The following is a 17,714-nucleotide window of genomic DNA, read 5'->3' on the forward strand; positions in this document are numbered from 1 at the left end:
AAATATTAGGCTCAGTCTTGTCCTAAGACGGCGTCTCATCAACAATTCTGCAGGTGTTGCTCCTGTCATCGTGTGGGGTATTGTTGTGCAGTGAAAAGGAAAGTGTGCAAGCTTGGTCTCCAATGAATCACCTGTTAAATTCTTCATATCCGTCTACAGCATCTAGAATTCTTTCCAGATAAGGCCTTGGAAGCTACTTGTACCTCTTTGATTTTATCTTCAGCATCATCATCCAACAAGCCATTTTGAGGGACTGGAATAATATCAATGTAGGGCACAGTTCGATAATTTGTTTATTGCCTCCTCCTTCCTGGTGCTACCAGCCACCATTTTATTGTCTTTTCAGAACCTTCTTCCTTTTTGTTTTCTTCTTTCTACCACAGAGTTTAGTCTTGTCCTTCATTTTGACTTCACTGTCGGCCAGACTTCTCTCAGGTGAAATCTCAACTTGTCTTAGTTCAGTAGCCGAGTCTCCCAAAACATCATTATATGCTCGCCTCTTGGAAAGCTCTTCTACTTTTCAAAGTCTTTTTGACTTCATTTAGCTGATTCTTCAGTTCTTCTGTCTCTTTTTTGTATTTGTTGGCTGCCTCCTGGAAATTTGAACATTGATGAATCATCTCTGCCAACTGGTTCTTTATTTTCTTCAGAGAGGTGCTGAATTATTTCTGTTTCTCTTCGTACTGTTCCAAAGACACAAACTTTGACCTAGGGAATCCTGACGTGTGTGAAGATCTTTCAACAGGTTTTTCTTTTCCTTGCAAAGGTTACTCACTTCATCTTGAATTCTGTCATTCAGCAGGGTCTCCTTGGGTTTCTTCTGCTGTTCTTCCATGTTTTTGTTTGAGATAGACTGCATTTCTCCAGGTTGTTGAGTCCTCACACACTCCTTCCTCATCCTGTTGCAGTCCTTGAACTCTCCAGACTCTTTCTGCCATACTTTGCCTTGTTCCTTTTTCAGGACATGAACTCTTCCAGCTTCCTTTTGAAATCTCACTGGCCAAAGTTGATTTTTCTTAACCAGTTTTGTCCTAGAAAGCTTGGTCCTCCTCCTTTCAATACCATCACTGGTAGCTGTGCCGATTGGTTTCTATAATGGACAGTTACTCTGCTGGTACCTTTTATTTGGATTTCTTCGCCTGTGTACATTCCCAGCTTGGCAGATGTTTGTTCCAAATTTAATTGATGTTCACCATTATTTAAATATCTGAAAGTGTGTTCTCCAATTACAGCATCGGAAGCTCCCATGTCTACTTCCATTTCACTGGTTTTCCATTCACTTGCACTGTAACAAATATTGGCTCTGTCTTCCCAACTTTCATGTTAAACAATAAATTAACGTTGGGATTTTTGGTTTCAGGCTCTTCTGCACTGTAAATTTCATTGGGCTTCTGTTGTTTGCAAGCCTGTTTACCTCTCTCTTTGCACTGTCTCATTATATGTCCACTTCTGTGACAAGAGTAACATTCTACTTTTTTAAACTGCTAATCGCTAAAAGACTGATTGTTTCCACATCGATTAATATTGTTCTTCAATTTAGCTGCTAAATTATTTCTTCTTATTTTTCAGTAAATGGGGGCTGTTTCCCCCTTAGCGGCGGAGTCTGGCTTTTTTGTGCCACTTTCAGCTGACTATTCCCGCCCGATTTGGAGTACGGTGCCATTTTGCGGCCCTTGTATTGCTTGTGAATCTCTTACAGCGCTTTCCATGGTCAGCGCTATTTCTAACGCCTTCTTAAAATCCAGATTCACTTCAGCTTTCAATCTTCTCTGAATAGTGTCTTCTTTCACACTACACACTAACAATCTCTGAGCATGTCATTCAGAGTCCTACCGAACTCACAATGTTCTGTTAGTTGCTTGAAATTCACCGCGTCGCTAGCAATTGTCTCACCTGGGGCTCTATTTCACAAATTGAACCAGAACCTCTGCATCGTGACTGAGGGCTTGGGTTGAAAATTTCCCTTCAAGAGGTCCACCAATTCTTTGAACTCGTTCAATCTGGGGCACTGGGTGCTATCAAACTTTGAATAAAACTGTAGGTTTTGCTCCCTCAAGTACTCAAGGGGATCGCTCGTCTCTTCTCTTCTCCTGTGATTTTGTTTGGTTGAAAGAAGAATGCCACAACCCAATCATCTGTAGCTGGCTCAAAGGGATCGATTCTACCAAATTGTGGCATTTTGGGTGAGTATATCTTCTGTTATTTTAAACAGACATTGATACTCACAATCACTGGGCAAGGTATAGTACCGATTCTGATTTATCTTGATTTATCCTCATCACCAGTTTGTTGTAGTGTGGCCAAGTCATCTATTTGTAATAGAGTTGATTTGCAGTCAACTTTCTAAGTGGAAAATTTAGATTTATTTACAATACAGCCAGCAGCAACTACACGTGTGCTTTCCACTCCACCTCTATCTCTACACTGAGTGTGGAGGTAGCCTGTGCTGCTAACACATTGATTTACACAGATCGTGTGATTTTACATCACAGGACTATTCTTAAAGGTACAGTCCAAAGTTAAGAAAAACATAGGGCAAAATTTTTACCTCGGCGGGTGGGCGCACGCCCAACCCTTACAGTTGGCAGGCGGGCGAAAAGGCCGGCCTTTGCACTTTTTAGGAAACCTCATCCAGAGGCGGGATGAGGTTTCCTAAAGCAAATAAAATTAAAGTAAAAATGTTAAAATTTAATTAATAACCTGACCCTGCTCATATAACAGAGTCACATGAGGGATCATGTTTTATAACATTTTAAATATCTTTATTTTTTTTTTAAAACACTTCATCTCCCTGAAGCAGCTCTGTGACTCTGGGAGATTATCAAGCGTGCACTTGCGCGCATGCCTGAAGTTCGTGCTCACCCCGCTTGCCTTCCTCCCCTCGCCCACACAGGGCAGCGCTGAGCTCTGCCACTCACGTTTCATGCTGGGTGGGCCTTAATTGGCCCCACAGTGTGAAATTGCCTTCTGGCCTCAACTGCAGCTTCCCAACCACCCCTGCCAAGCCCGCCCGACAAGGGCAAAATTCTGCCCATAATTACTACAGTTAGCATTCCCCCAGTACAGCACTGCAATGTTAGTGTTGTAGGGTGGATGAGTTGTACTATTAATGATAGAGTTGATCTGCAGACACTTCTTGGATGGAAACTTTAAGTTTATTTGCAATATACTCAGCAGCAACTACACGTGTGCTTTCAACTCCAAGGGATGAATTTTTCCTATGGCAGGCAGGGGCGGGAGCGGGCACGGGCACAGGCGGGCGCAGAGCCGATCACCACCCGCGATCAGTTGCACACCACCATTTTACGCACAGAGCTGCCTCAGGGAGGTTAAGTAGATAATAAAACGTTTTCATAAATAAAGTAAAAAAAATTTTTAAACATGTCCCCTCATGTGAGAGTGTCACATGAGCTGGGACATGTTTGTGAAGTGTGGAAAATGTATTTAATTATTTTATAAAACCCTCAGGAAACCTCATCCTGCCCGTAGATGAGGCTTCCTGGAAAAGGCGAAGGCCGCTTGGGCTCTCCGCCTGCCTGCTAACCTTAAGGTTGGACGGGCAGCTTTGTTAACAAGCTAAATTACTTTTTTAATGGCCTTAATAGGCCGCCGACAGTTCGGTGGGGGCGCAGCCGCCTCTGGCGCGCGCCCCCACCGAATGAAATATCGCAATGACGTGCGATGACGTTAGGACACACGCCCGACATCATCGCGCGTCGGCATGTCAGGCCGGCCCCCACAGGCCGACAGCAATATTCTACCCCAACTCTGTCTCTACACTGACTGCTGAGGTAGCCCACACTGCTCTCCTATTGGTTACTACAGATCATGTGATCTTGCCGAACAAGTATTATTCTTAAAGGTACATTACATACTAAATAAAACCATAATTACTACAGTTAGCATTCCCTTAGTACAGCACTGCAATGTTAGCCTAGACTGCTCAGGTGTCTGGAGTGGAGCTTTACATTTTGATTCAGTGATGGGAGTGATACCACAGGGCAAAAGCTACATTTGATAGCTGCATCCTTAGTCATCAGTTAATGTCAGTTGCGCTGTATGTCATACAGATCACAGGTTCAAGTCTCATTCCAAAGATTTGAGCACATAGTTCTGGCTGACAGTCTAGTGCAATACCGAGGGAGTGCTGCACTGTCAGAGGTGTCATTTTCAGATGATATGTTAATCCAAAATCTCATCCGCTCACTCAAGTGGATGTAAATGATGTCATGGCACTATTCTGAAGAAGGCACATGTGTTGTGAAACTACTGAGATTCCCTACCTCTCCGATCATAGAGCATCCTTTAATGAATCCATGCCCGGATTCTTGTCCTATTCATTATTTCTTTTGTTTATGTTCACCCTCTTTCATTAATATTGTAGAAGTAATACTTGCAAACTTGACAATAATTGTCATCTGGCAGTGATGTATGTGTGAATGGGGACTTTATCGTTCCATATAATATTTCTATGGGAACACCATCATGTGGCGAGAAAGCTGAAAAGACTTAACCCACACTGGAGCGGGGATACGACCTATCTGGAGTCGAGGAAAATCCTGGGAGCTTTTCACCACATCATGAGAATATGAATCAGGTTTTCAAAAAGTTGGGGAGAACGCATGGACCTTTGAAAATGTAGCCAGAGCCGATTCTGGGGTTCTCAGTTGACTCCCTGTGCTCCAATGTTCACCAGGATGGGATAAGGATGCAGGTTGGTACAGGGCACGAGCCCACACCCTGTGCTCCCAATGTGGCCAGCTCCATGTCGGTGGAGGAGGTATCTCCTAGCCCTCCCCAGTTTTTATGGAGTTGGGCCACCTGCTCAAGGGCTTGTGCTTCACCAGCCTTCACAGGTAAGTTCAATAGGTCTTCCTCATGCCCCTTTGCCAACCTTTCCAAAACGAGACAATAGTGCAAGTAATACCAGCGCTGGTGTGATGCAGTCGAGCTTTAACTAATAAAACACGGTGGAGCAAGCTGGCCCAGTCTCTCGCAAGCAGTAGCAAAATTCAATAACCAGTGGGAGTCCCTTAAAGCCTATGTTGGAAGCAATTATGAAATAAGACAACCAAGCCAAGTTCAGTGAATTTATACTTAAATGCAAGATGAGGAAATGCATTTTTACTTTCTTTTTTGGAACATGGCTGGATGTTCCATCCACCTACCAATCCCCTATGGCCCCTCATACCCTTCAAGCCAAACAAAAGTGTCAGTAGCAGAAACTACAAGCAGTTGAAACCTCTTTATCTTGTGTAAATAAACATTGCACAATTGACAGAATCAAGCAGAGAAAGTGCTGACAGTCAATAAATGTTTTCCCTTGGGTACACCTGTTTCAAGAGAGTAATGGATGTCTGAGCACTCAGCCAATAATGCATAATGAAGCATAAAGCATATGACATCATTGGTTTTATCAATAGGGGCATATAATACAGAAGCAAGGAAGTTATTTTAAACATGTAAAAGCATTGGTTCAGCCTCACTTGGAGATTGGTGTTCGATTTTGGGCATCATTCTTTAGGAAGGATATGAAGGCATTAGAGAGGGTGCAGAAAAGATTCATGAGAATGGCTTCAGGGATGAGGAAGTTCAGCTATATAGATAGATGGGAGAAAGATGGGATTGTTCTCCTTAGAGAAGATTGAGAGGAGATTGGATAGAGATATTCAAAACTACGAGAGGTCTAGACAGAGTAGATAGGGACAAACTATTCTCATTGGTGGAAGGATCGAGAACCAGAGGCCACAAATGAAAGGTAATTGGCAAAAGAAACAATGACGACATGAGGAAAAACCTTTTCACACAACGAATGGTTAGGATCTGGAAAGCACTTCCTTGTAGTATGGTGGAGGCAGGTTCAAATGAGACGTTCAGGAGGAAATTGGATTAATATCTATAAAGGAAAAATATGCAGGGTTCTGGGGAAAATGCAGGGGAGTGTCAATAAGTTTACTGCTCCTTCAGAGAGCTGGCACAGACACAACTAGCCAAATGGCCTCCTTCTGTGCTGTAACCATTCTGTGATTCCATGATTCATTGGAGCTTCTGAACCTGATTATTACTTTCTGAATCCCCTTTACTAGCCCAGGTTCTGGGGTGAGAAGGCAATTTTCTGTACCACTCACCCCCAAACCCCAGCAGTGGCAGAAACGCTGAATCTCTCTGTCTGTGCCAGACCTGTAATCAATGCGCAGATTGTTTTCCAATGCAACACTCACTGATCCCTTTTGAGTTTATTGTTTTTAGATCAAACTACACTGAATATTTACTTTTCTCACTGCTACAGATAATAAACTACAGGGATTTTGTCCCGCTGGTTTTTGGGATTGAAGCAATGCAGAAATTTCTCCCAGTTTATGAAGGATACGATGAATCTGTAGATCCCAGTATTGCCAATGTTTTCTCAACAGCAACTTTCCAGTTTGGACACCTCAGCATTCAGCCAAAGCTGTCCCGCCTTGCTGAAAACTACCAGGAACACCCTGAATTCAAAAACCTTGACCTGCACCTGGCTTTCTTCACTCCCTGGAGACTGATCAGGGAAGGTAGGTAAAAAAAAAAGTAAATATTACTGTAGCACACCCATCCTGAATCATTGCACTGATACTGAGAGCAGAGTTCAACTTCCTGAATGGGCAAATAGGCTCATGTTTGCAGTAACTAGATTCTAGCTGTGAGTGAATGAGGTATGTGATTTAGAGCTAAATACTCCTTACCCTGCAGTGCACAGCCTAAAGATGATATAGAGCAGCCACCCCATAATGCAAACACTGTGGACCTCAGATTTTTGACTTGTCTGTAGTGTGCCCTTGTTTAAAGAAAAAAACGAATCTGGTAGCAAATGATTCCATTGGATAAATGATAACACAAAGCAACATCCTAGGGCTTGCACTTTGAACAATGCAGAACGGAGCTCTTAGGGTGCCAGCACTTCAGTTGCCCTTTTGCTGCTATTAGTACGTGATGACTTTAACCCAAGTCCCTGTTGCTGGAATTTCTGTTGCCTTCATTTGCTCTCTGCTGGACCTGCTTCCCTTAGCTGCTGCCTTCAATATGTCAGCTGTGTGCTTGTGTTATTTGTACGGGTAATAGCGGGTGAGGGAGGTGCAGATACTCATTTCCACCCTCAACACAAACTTATTGAGGGGTAGTTTTAACTTTGGGCGACAGGGTAAAATTGGTTACATTCAGGCTGAACAGCTGTATATGCACCTCTGCCAGTTTTCTGTTCCATTGACTTCAGTGATTCTATTTGATATTGATACATGGAATTATTGAAGTCGATGGAAAAGAAATTAACTTCCTTTTGTCTTCATGTCATATTCGTACCAGAGTCAGTGCCAGTGCCAGCCCAGAAGACAGTGAATGGGCCTTTAATAATTATGAAGGAAGAATGCTCAATGTTGGTAGAGTTCAAGGTCATTGATGTAAATTACATTAGCTAATTCATCCAGACATGTAATATTAAATAATATTCATTTTAATATTTCCCACCTAGAGTTGGAATCCATTTTTAATTTCTGATGGTTTCAAACCAATTTTGTTATAACATTACTCATTGTAGGAGAGTTTGAGATGCTTGTTCAAATTTCTCTTTGCGTTTTTGCATCAAAAAAAAAATTCATCGGCCCCTCATCATCATGGAGGAGTGGTATTCAATGAAGAGTGCAGGAGGGCATGCCAGGAGCAGCACCAGGCATACCTAAAAATGAGGTATCAACCTGGTGTAGCGACATCACAGGACTACTTGTGTGTCAAACAGCAGAAACAGCAAATGATAGACAGAGCTAAGTGGTCCCACAACCAACAGGTCAGATCTAAGCTCTGCAGTCCTGCCACATCCAGTCATGAATGGACTCGAAACGTTAATTGTATTCCTCTCCGCAGATGCTATCAGACCTGCTGAGTTTTTCCAGGTATTTTTGTTTTTGTTTTGGATTTCCAGCATCCACAGTTTTTTGCTTTTATCAGTCATGAATGGTGGTTGACAATTAAACAACTAACTGGAGGAGGAGGCTCCACATTAGTGCAAAAGATAAGGTTGAAGCATTTACAACCATCTTCAGACAGCAGTGCTGAGTGAATAAGCCATCTCCTGAGGTCCCCAGCATTACAGATGCTACTCTTCAGCCAATCCAATTCACTCCACATGATATCAACGGTTAACAGCTGAAGATACTAGATATTGCAAAGGCTATAGGCCCTGACAACATTCAGGCAATGGTTCTGAAAACTTATGCTCCAGAATTAGTTGTGTCCGTAGTTAAGCTGTTCCGGTGCAGTTACAACAGTTACATCAACTGAACAATGTGGAAAATTATTCAGGTATGTCTGTTGACAAAAAGCAGGACAAATACAACTGGGCCAATTACCTCCCCATCAGTCTACTGAAGTTGCAAGGTGATGGAAGGGCACGTGAACAGTGCTATCATGCAATGCTTACTCGGCAATAGACTGCTCACTGACGCTCAGTTTGGGTTCTGCCAGGGTCACTCAGCTTCAGACCTCAATACAGTCTCGGTCCAAACATGGACAAAAGAGCTGAACTCCAGTGGTGAGGTGAGAGTGACTGCCCTTAACATCAAGACAGCATTTGACCAAGTGTGGCATCAAGAACCCCTGGCTAGGCTGAAGTCAGTGGGAGTCAGGGGGAAAACCCTCCACTTGTTGGAGTCATACCTAGCACAAATGAAGATGGTTGTAGTTGTTGGAGATTAATCCTCTCAGTCCCAGGACACTACTGCAGGTGTTCCTAACGTTAGTGGCCTAGGCCCAACCATCTTCAACTGTTTCATCAATGACAATTCCTCGGTCGTAAGGTCAGAAGTGGCAATGTCCGCTGATGATTTCACAATGTTCAGCACCATTCACAACTCCTCAGATACTGAAGCAGCCTGCGACCATATGCAGCAAGACCGGGACAACATTTAGGGTGGAACCTTCCACTCTGAAGTCTAAGTTCAGTGGCGGGAGTGTAATTTGGAGTGATTCCCACTGGGATTCCCGATTCCCATTGGGAGGGCTGACCATGCAAGATCTTGCACTGGTCACCTTGTTAAATATGCATCCACGAAGTACTCGCTGATTCTTCCGGCAGGGGCAGGCAGGAAGTCACCATCCCTGACGTTAGCTTATGGGGCTGAAATTCCAAGCAACTGGACAGCCTGCACTATCCATTCCACCTTTATACTGCCACTGCTCCACCATTCCCCACCATCCTTTATTCCCTTCCTTGGTCATCCTCCATGCAACTTGCACTGCCACTACCCAGTCTCAAGCATAGGCTGGCATTTACAGATGCACCCCAAAGAAGACAATGCAGCAGCAACTCACCGTTAATCATGGGAAAAGTCTACCTTGCCAGGTGCAGACCAATTATGTGCAGTTGTGAAGTGAACATCCTAATTTCTGACTGGCACAGAACTTAATTCCAGCGAGCTGGCCTTTAAATGACCATGCGTGACAAGTTAATGCATGCTAAAGAGCTTCCCGACATTGTTTGTTGGGAAACTTGGGACCTTTAAAGTCACAAGAACAGAATTTCAAACATTCATCCTGACATTGGGAAACTGATTTTTGGCCTCGCGCCAACTTAAGATCCCCCATCCACCACGATTCCCACCGCTGTCTGGGCCAGAATATTTCACCCTTAGTCCTCATTTGATAAGATCCAGGTAACATTCATGTTGCACAAGTACTAGGCAATGACCACGTCCAACAAGAGAGAAGCTAACCATCTCCTCTTCAGTGTTCAATGGCATTACCATCACTGACTCCCCCACTATCAACATCCTGGGGGTTACCATTGACCAGAAATTGAACTGGACAGGCCATATAAATACTGTGGCTGCAACAGCAGGTCAGAGGCTAGGAATTCTACAGAGTAACTCATCTCCTGACTCCCCAAAGCCTGTCCACCATCTACAAGACACAAGGCAGGAGTGTGATGGAATATTCTCCACTTGGTTGGATAAGTGCAGCTCTAACAACACTCAAGAAGCTCAACACCATCCAGAACAAAGTAGCCCGCTTGATTGGCACCACATGCACCACCTTAAATATTCAGTCCCTCCACCACTGACAAACAGTGGCCGCAGTGTGTACCATCTACAAGATGGCCACAGCAGCAACTCACCAAGACTCCTTCGACAGCACCTTCCAAACTCGTGACCTCTACCACCCCAAAGGACAAGAGCAGAAGGTGCATGGGAACACCACCACCTGCAAGTTCCCTTCCAAGCTACACACCATCCTGACTTGGAAATATATCACCATTCTTTCACTGTGGCTGGGTCAAAATCCTGGAACTCCCTTCCTAACAGCACTGTGGGTGTACCCACACCACATGGACTACAGCGGTTCAAGAAGGTGACTCATCGCCACCTTCTCAAGGGCAATTAGGGATGGGCAATAAATGCTGGTCTAGCCAGAGATATCCACATCCTGTGAAAGAATATATAAGAAAACAGGAATGGTTATAGAATCGGTGCTGCAGTGTTCCAGCTCAATCTCCAACTCTTGCTTTGCTTGACTGCTAAATGTTTCCCACAATCAGGAGAACAGATGAACTACTCTTTAAAGTTGGAGCCTGATATCTTTATAAAGCTGACAGAGATAGCTTAGGAACAGAGAAATATATAGAAACAAAGAGCAAATTACCATAAAATATTAAAATGGAAAATGTTGGAAATACTTAGCAGGTCAGGCAACATCTGTGGACAGAGAAACAAAATTAACATTTCCAGCATTTTTGGTTTTTATTTCAAATTTCCAGCAACCACAATAGTTTGCTTTTGTACCATACTACACTCTTTCTTATACCCTTATACCCATTTAGCTGCCTTGTTTCAAACACATCAAACTAACAATTTATTTTCTTTCTTATAGCCTTCAAATGATCATATATTTTCTCAGCCCCTTTAAAGTACTAAATCGAACTGCATTACCCAGAATTTCCATATCATTGCCCCAACCCAGCGGAAGACTGATGAATTTTCTGGAGAAATATTGTGAATGGCTAAAATTGGCCATTTATGCCTTTTTTGCAGCATTTCCACTGAAGTTCTGACAGAGGCTGGGAGACCACATTCAGAAATTCAGGGGCCTGTCTGTTTCACAACAATACTTTTTGCAATATTATTTTGTGTCTTGCTTAAACAATGCTGTTTTTGTTGGGTAATAATCTTTATCATAGATATTTTTTTGCTGCTCCTGTTGAGGTCTTGGTCACTCTAACTTCCTTCGAGGTATAGTTTAGAGAGTGGAATGATTAACCAGGAAATGTATTATCAAAGGATGTTTTACTGTGTCTTTGTGTGTGTATTTGTGTGTAGGTGTATTTCTGTGTGTGTGTGTCTTTGTGTGTGTGTGTGTGTGTGTATTAGGTGGCGTCAATCCCCTCATTCGAGGATTGTTGGGCAGGCCTGCCAAACTACAGGTAAAGGACAAGATGATGCCAGGTGAATTGCGGGAGAAGCTGTTTGAATTGACCACTCGTTTAGCCCTGGATCTTGGTTCTTTGAAATTGCAGCATTCCCGGGATCACGGACTCCCAGGTAAGAGGAAAACCAACACAGTTTAGAATGCAGCTTAGAAAAACATGTTGTTAAACTGTCAGTTAATCCAATAATTTCATTATCTAGAATTACATTATCAAGAAGCCAACAGGGAATTATTGGCTTCACTCGCTGAGAATGGTGGCTTTGCCCCAGTACTGATTAGAAATGATGTGGAAAGGCTGATTGGTGTCCAGTGTAGTGTAGCGTTTGGGTAAGCACTGGCTGAGGAGCTGGGAAGTGCTCTGTGAGTTAAAAATAAAAGAATAGCAAAGGTGTTTGCAGTTTCCTGACCACTGAATTTCCCCATGCCCCACCTCCTGCCTCGCAGTTATTATCAGTAGAGACCAAAAGCAAGAACTTTTATAGGTCATACGGACTTGAAAGGTCAACTCTGTTTCTCTCTCCCCAGATGCTGTCAGTGCTTTGTTTTTAACTTTATTCTAAACTTTAAATCATTGGTTAAGCCTAAGTTGGTATATGCACCCAATTCTGGGCACCACAATTTAGAAAGGATTTCAAGGCTGCAGAGGAGATTTACAAGAAAGGTACCAGGGATGAGTTGCCTGGAGAAACGGAGAAGCTGGGGTTATTTTTTTTAAAGCAGAGAAAGTTCAGAGAGGATTCAGGTAAGGGTAAACCTTTGAGCCTGGAGAAGGGGAGAAGGTGGTTTGGTGGCAATGTTTCTGGACTAGGCTAACACTCTGGGGACCATGGCAGCTGGTGACATCAATTAATTAATAAATCTGGAATTGACAGCTAGTTGGGTGACCATCATTAATTGTTGTACAAACCCATCTGGTTCACTAATGCCCTTCAGAGAAGGAAATCTGCCATCCTTTCCTGGTCTGGCCTACATGGGACGCCAATCCCATAGCGATGTCATTGACTCTTAACTCTGAAATGGCCTAGCAAGCTCTATAGCTCAAGAGCATTTAGAGATGGGCCGTGCCCATGATATTCACATCCCATAAAATTCCGATTGAAAAAAAGTCAAGTCTGTTTAGCAAAGCAGTGACTTGAGCAAAATCAAGTAGATTGTGCCAGGAAGGGACAGGGTTTAACAATGGTACACCAACAACTAAGGCTACATTAGGGAAAAATATAAAAAAGTTAAAATTAAAGGTCCGATATATTAATTCACAAAGCATTTGTAACCAGATAGATAAATTAATGGCACAAATAGAGATAAATGAAACAAAAACAGGAAATGCTAGAAAAACTCAGCAGGTCTGACAGCATCTGTGGAGAGAGAAACAGAGTTGATGTTTCGAGTCCGTATGACCCTTCTTCAGAGAAAGATGAGTTTGAGCTAATAGCCATTACTGAGACATGATTGCAATGTGACCAAGGTTGGGAACTAAATATTCCAGGAAATTAACTTCTAGAAGATAGGCAAAAGTCGGTGGTGTAGTTTGGATAATAAAGTAAGAGATAAAGTGAGAAATCATGTTAGCCTAGAAAACAAAGATGCAGAATCAATATGGGTAGATCGAGGGAAAAAAAACAAAGTGTAGAAAACACTGGTGGGAGCAGTTTATAGGCCCCCTAACAGAAGTCATATGTTAGATGAAGTATAAATCAGGAAATTAGAGCAGCATGCAACAAAGGTTATGCAATAACCCTGTGGGACTTTAGTCTTCTTGTAGACTGGGCAAGCCAAGTTGGCAAGAGAGTCTTGGAGGCAGGTGCATGGAATGCTTTTGAGATGGTTTTCTAAATTAATGAGCCAGAATTTCATCGTGGAGACAAATAGCTCGACTCAGGAAATTGCCCCTGATGGTGCAGTTTAATTCAGGAGGGATGGGGGGTTGAGTGCAGGCTACCTGCCACTCCCAGACACAGAGCGGAAGCGGCCACAGGGGCTGCCGATGCCAAGGTGGGATGGTTAAAAGGCCTGCCTCGATTCTCTGAGACTTCGTTTCAGAGCTATCAGCCAGTTAGCCCAGCATCAGCAGTATGGAAAATGGTAGGAGCTGTTGTTAAAGTCATGGTAACAGGGCACTTAAAAATTGCAATATGAGCAGGCAGTGAACAGGGTTTTATGAAAGAGAAATTGTGTTTGTTGATCCTATTAAGGGATTTTTTTAGGCTGTAGATGAGGGGGAATCAGTAAGTCACAGAGTCGTAGAGTCATTTATGACACAGAAGCGGGCCATTCAGCCCATCGAGTCTATGGCAGCTCCCTACAGAGCAATCCAGTCAGTTGTTTTCTTCAATATTAGGCCCTCTAGTCCTCACCCTCACAACCCTCTCCACCCACTTCCCATGCCAATCCATGGGGGGTATGACTTGGCTTGGGGGGCAAGGGTAAGACCATTTGAAGTTATCCTTCAAAAGGTTCCCATATCCAGACTATGGTTTACAACTCTTCTGCGGGGCCATGAACCATGAGCTCTTGAGAAGCTGGCCCAAATCCACAAAAACTTTAGGGGCTAGGAGTTTGAGGGTGATGTGGTTAAGCCCAAAACAATGTCAGTTTGGAGGTATGAGAGGCAAATTGGCTGAGCTAGATTTAGAAATTAAAATAAAAGATATTATGGTTGATAAGCAATGGTGAACATTTAAATAAATAATTCATAATTCTCAGCAAATGTACATTCCCCTGAGAATAAAAGCTCCACTGGAAAGTGATACAACCATGGCTAACTAGAAAAGTTAAGGGCAGTATTAGATTAAAGTTGGGGCTTGCAAAATATGTTGCTAGCAAGTGTAGTAAGCCCGGGAATTGAAAAGGTTTTTCAAAATCAGCAAAGTATTACGAAGGAAGTGATAAAAAAGGGAAAAATAGGACATGAGAGTAAACTAGCAAGAAATATAAATGGGTTGTAAGAGAATTTACAAGCATGTAAAAAGGAAATGATTAGTAAAAGTAAAAAAAGTAAAAAAAGTAAAAGACCCTTAGAAGCAGAGTCAGGAGAAATTATGATAGAGAATTAGAAAATATTTTGCCTGTCTTCACAGTAGAAAACACAAAGAACGTATTGGGAAGTGTGGGAAAATGAGGGTCTAATGGGATTGAGGACTTAAAGTAATTATTATTAGTAAAGAAAAAGCACTGGAGAATTTAATAGGACTAAGTGGCAGAAAATCCCCTGGATTTGATGGCCTACATTCTAGAGTTCTAAAAGATGTGGCTGCAGAGATAACAAATGCATCAATTTTTCATCTTTGAGAGTTCCCTAGGTTCTACATTTTAGAATTGTCCTTGTGGATTGGATGGTAGTAAATGTAGCCTATCTGTTCAAGAAAAGAAGAGAGAAAACAAGGAGCTATAGGCCAGTTAGCCCAGCATCAGCAGTAAGGAAAATGCTAGGACCTGTTATTAAAGTCATGGTAATAGGACACTTAAAAAATTGCAATATGAGAGTGAACAGGGTTTTATGAAAGAGAAATCGTGTTTATTGATCCTATTTTTTTTAGGTTGTAGATGAGGTGAAATCAGTAGGTCACAGAGTCGTAGAGTCATTTATGACACAGAAGCGGGCCAATCGGCCCATCAAGTCTATGGCAGCTCCCAGCAGGGCAACTGAGTCAGTTCCATTCTCCCATTCAATCCCCTTAACCCTGCAAGTTTATTTTGTTCAAGCACCCATCCAATTTCCTTTAGAAATTATTGATTGTTTCTGCTCCCAGCACACACATTGGGGCCTAACCAGGATTTTATAAAGGTTCAGCACAACTCCCCTGCTTGGTACTCAATGTCTCTATTTATGAAGCCCAAGATCCAATATGCTTTGCTAGCCACTCTCTGAATATGCCCTGCCACCTTCAAAGATTGATTCACATGTACCCCCAGGTCCCTCTATTCCTGCACACTCTGTAGAACTGTACCATTAAGTCTACATTGCCTCTCCTGATCCCTTCTGCCAAAATAAGAATATCCCCCATATCGGGTGGGCCGGTCAGGAGCAGGCACGGGCGGGCACGGAGATGATCGCCACCCGCAATCAGCTCCGTGCCACCATTTTACGTGGGCGGGACAATTAAGGCCTACCCAGCATGACGCACAGCCAGTAGCACTTAGCGCTACCTGTGCGGGCGGGAGGGTGGGGGGAGTCGAGGTCTGCGCCCTTACACGCACGTGCGCAAAAGAGCACAGAAATCTCCATGAAGTACGGAGCTGCCTCAGGGGAATTAAGTTCATGTTGAAATCTATAAATAAAGAAAAATAAAAATTATTTAGACATGTCCCCTCATGTGACAGTGTCACATGAGCTGGGACATGTTTATGAATTGTTCAAAAAATATTCATGGAATTTATTAAACCTTCAGGAAACCTCATCCCGCCCATGGATGAGATTTCCTGAAAAACGTGAAGGCCGCTTGGCCTCTTCACCTGCCCACCAACCTTAAGGTTGGATGGGCAGCCCTGTTAATTATCCAAATTGGCACCCTAATGGCCTTAACAGGCCTTTGACAGTTCAGCGGGCGCGCGCCGGAGGCGGCTTGCGCGCCCGCCAAACAAAGGATCTGAATGACGTGCAGTGACATTGGGGCGCACGCCCGACGTCACCGCGTGTAATTTTACATGTTGGTGTGCCGGGCCCGCCCCCGCACGCCAGAATGAAAATTCTCCCCCATCTCATACTTCTCTGTATTAAATTACATCTGCCACTTGCCTGCCCTTTCTGCTAGCTTATCTATGTCACATTGCAAGCAGTTTATATCATCTTCACTGTTTGCCACTCCTCCAAGTTTGGTATTGGCAAATTCTACTCTATATGCCAAGATCCAAGCAAAAAAAAGGCAGTGGCCCTAACACTGAGCTGGTCTGTGTCACTCCAGTTCATTCCACAAGCAAGGTTGGCTTCAGGACGGTATTATCTCAGCTGATCAGCCACCAGCCATTCTTGGGACTGGTGTGAAGGGAGACAGGAATAGAGTCCAAGGAAAGGCAAGGAAATATTCTTAAATCAGGACTGACTCTTAGATAGAAAATTATTCAACATGTACTTTTTCTAGTATAATTAACACACAGTAGTTGACACATGTATTTTTACATTTTGCTCTCTGAATTTCAAGGTTACAATTCTTGGAGGAAATTCTGTGGCCTTTCGCAATCCAAGGATGTCATTCCGCTTTCTTGTGTCCTCAAAAACATGGATTTGGCAAAGAAACTCCTCAACTTGTATGGAACACCAGATAATATCGATGTGTGGGTGGGAGGTATCTCTGAACCCTTTGTGGAAGGTGGGCCCTTTGTTGGCCTGTTTAATAGGTCAGCAATTCAAGAAACTGAGAAATAGAGACAGGTATTGCACAAGTCTACCAGCACAGAAACTGAAATCTTTGATATTCATTGAGTTGTGGGTTTCCATTACAGTAAAATAAGACTTTCACACTCAAGGGATCGTGATTCAGAGACGCTGGGTTGCCTGGTACTCCAGTCTGACAGCCTTGACCGTGATGCATTTAGTCAATCAATTGTGCTACTGGACGGATCCAATTAAAACTGTGTTGATGGCTATGATGTGAACTTTTGGCTTCATGGTAGCATTTCCACCTTTCAGTCAGGATGTGCAAGGTTTGAACTAGGCCTTGATAGACATGGTGTGTGGAGACCAGTGCTCTGGCTCTGAATTCTGGGTTGACATTCAGCACAAATCTGGAATTCAGTGTCCTCCACCTCCAATCCAAAATTATATGGATTGTGAAATCCTGTAAAACCCTCCAATAACAACCCTATTGCACAGTACAAAGTTAGTTACGACATGGAAGGAGTGTCAGGTTATCATTCAATCTGCAAATCTTTTCATTCACTCATGCCATCTTTCAAAAGAAGAGCGTGAAAATATGATAACAACCAACGTGCAGGAAACTGTGAAGATTGCGTCACTAGCTATTAGCTGGGAACTTGAAGGTAAAAAAATGTGGAACCAACCTCACAATAAATGGGTTGAGAAACAGTGATATATTTCCACGTATAATTGGAAGTTTGTCAGAAGATATAGTTGATAGAGCTCAGGCTTTGGCCTAGAGGCCATTTGAGAAACAAAGGACATAAACACTTAAGGGCATGCTTGGGTTTTCAGTTTGCTGGGAGTCACTGTTTAAGCATTGACAGCAGTTTTCTAACTTGGTGACCTGCTCTTCCTTCCTGTCTTGCTGGTTGCTACCCGAGCTTGTACAGTGAACACTACGGATCAATTCTAG

At 43.1% G+C, this 17,714-nt stretch overlaps 1 pseudogene across 1 annotated transcript in view; it reads left to right on the top strand.

Moving 5' to 3' along the window:
- The window catches only part of LOC144684301 (eosinophil peroxidase-like), a 69,104-nt pseudogene that overhangs the window by 42,853 nt on the left and 8,537 nt on the right, over positions 1-17,714 (top strand). The window contains exons 11-14 of the transcript XR_013577472.1: positions 4,439-4,573; positions 6,286-6,548; positions 11,388-11,558; positions 16,584-16,824. The product of XR_013577472.1 is annotated as an eosinophil peroxidase-like (transcript). The remainder of the gene's footprint in view (positions 1-4,438; positions 4,574-6,285; positions 6,549-11,387; positions 11,559-16,583; positions 16,825-17,714) is intronic.

The sequence above is a fragment of the Cetorhinus maximus genome, chromosome 9 (genome assembly GCF_964194155.1).
Source record: "Cetorhinus maximus chromosome 9, sCetMax3.hap1.1, whole genome shotgun sequence".
NCBI lineage: Eukaryota > Metazoa > Chordata > Chondrichthyes > Lamniformes > Cetorhinidae > Cetorhinus > Cetorhinus maximus.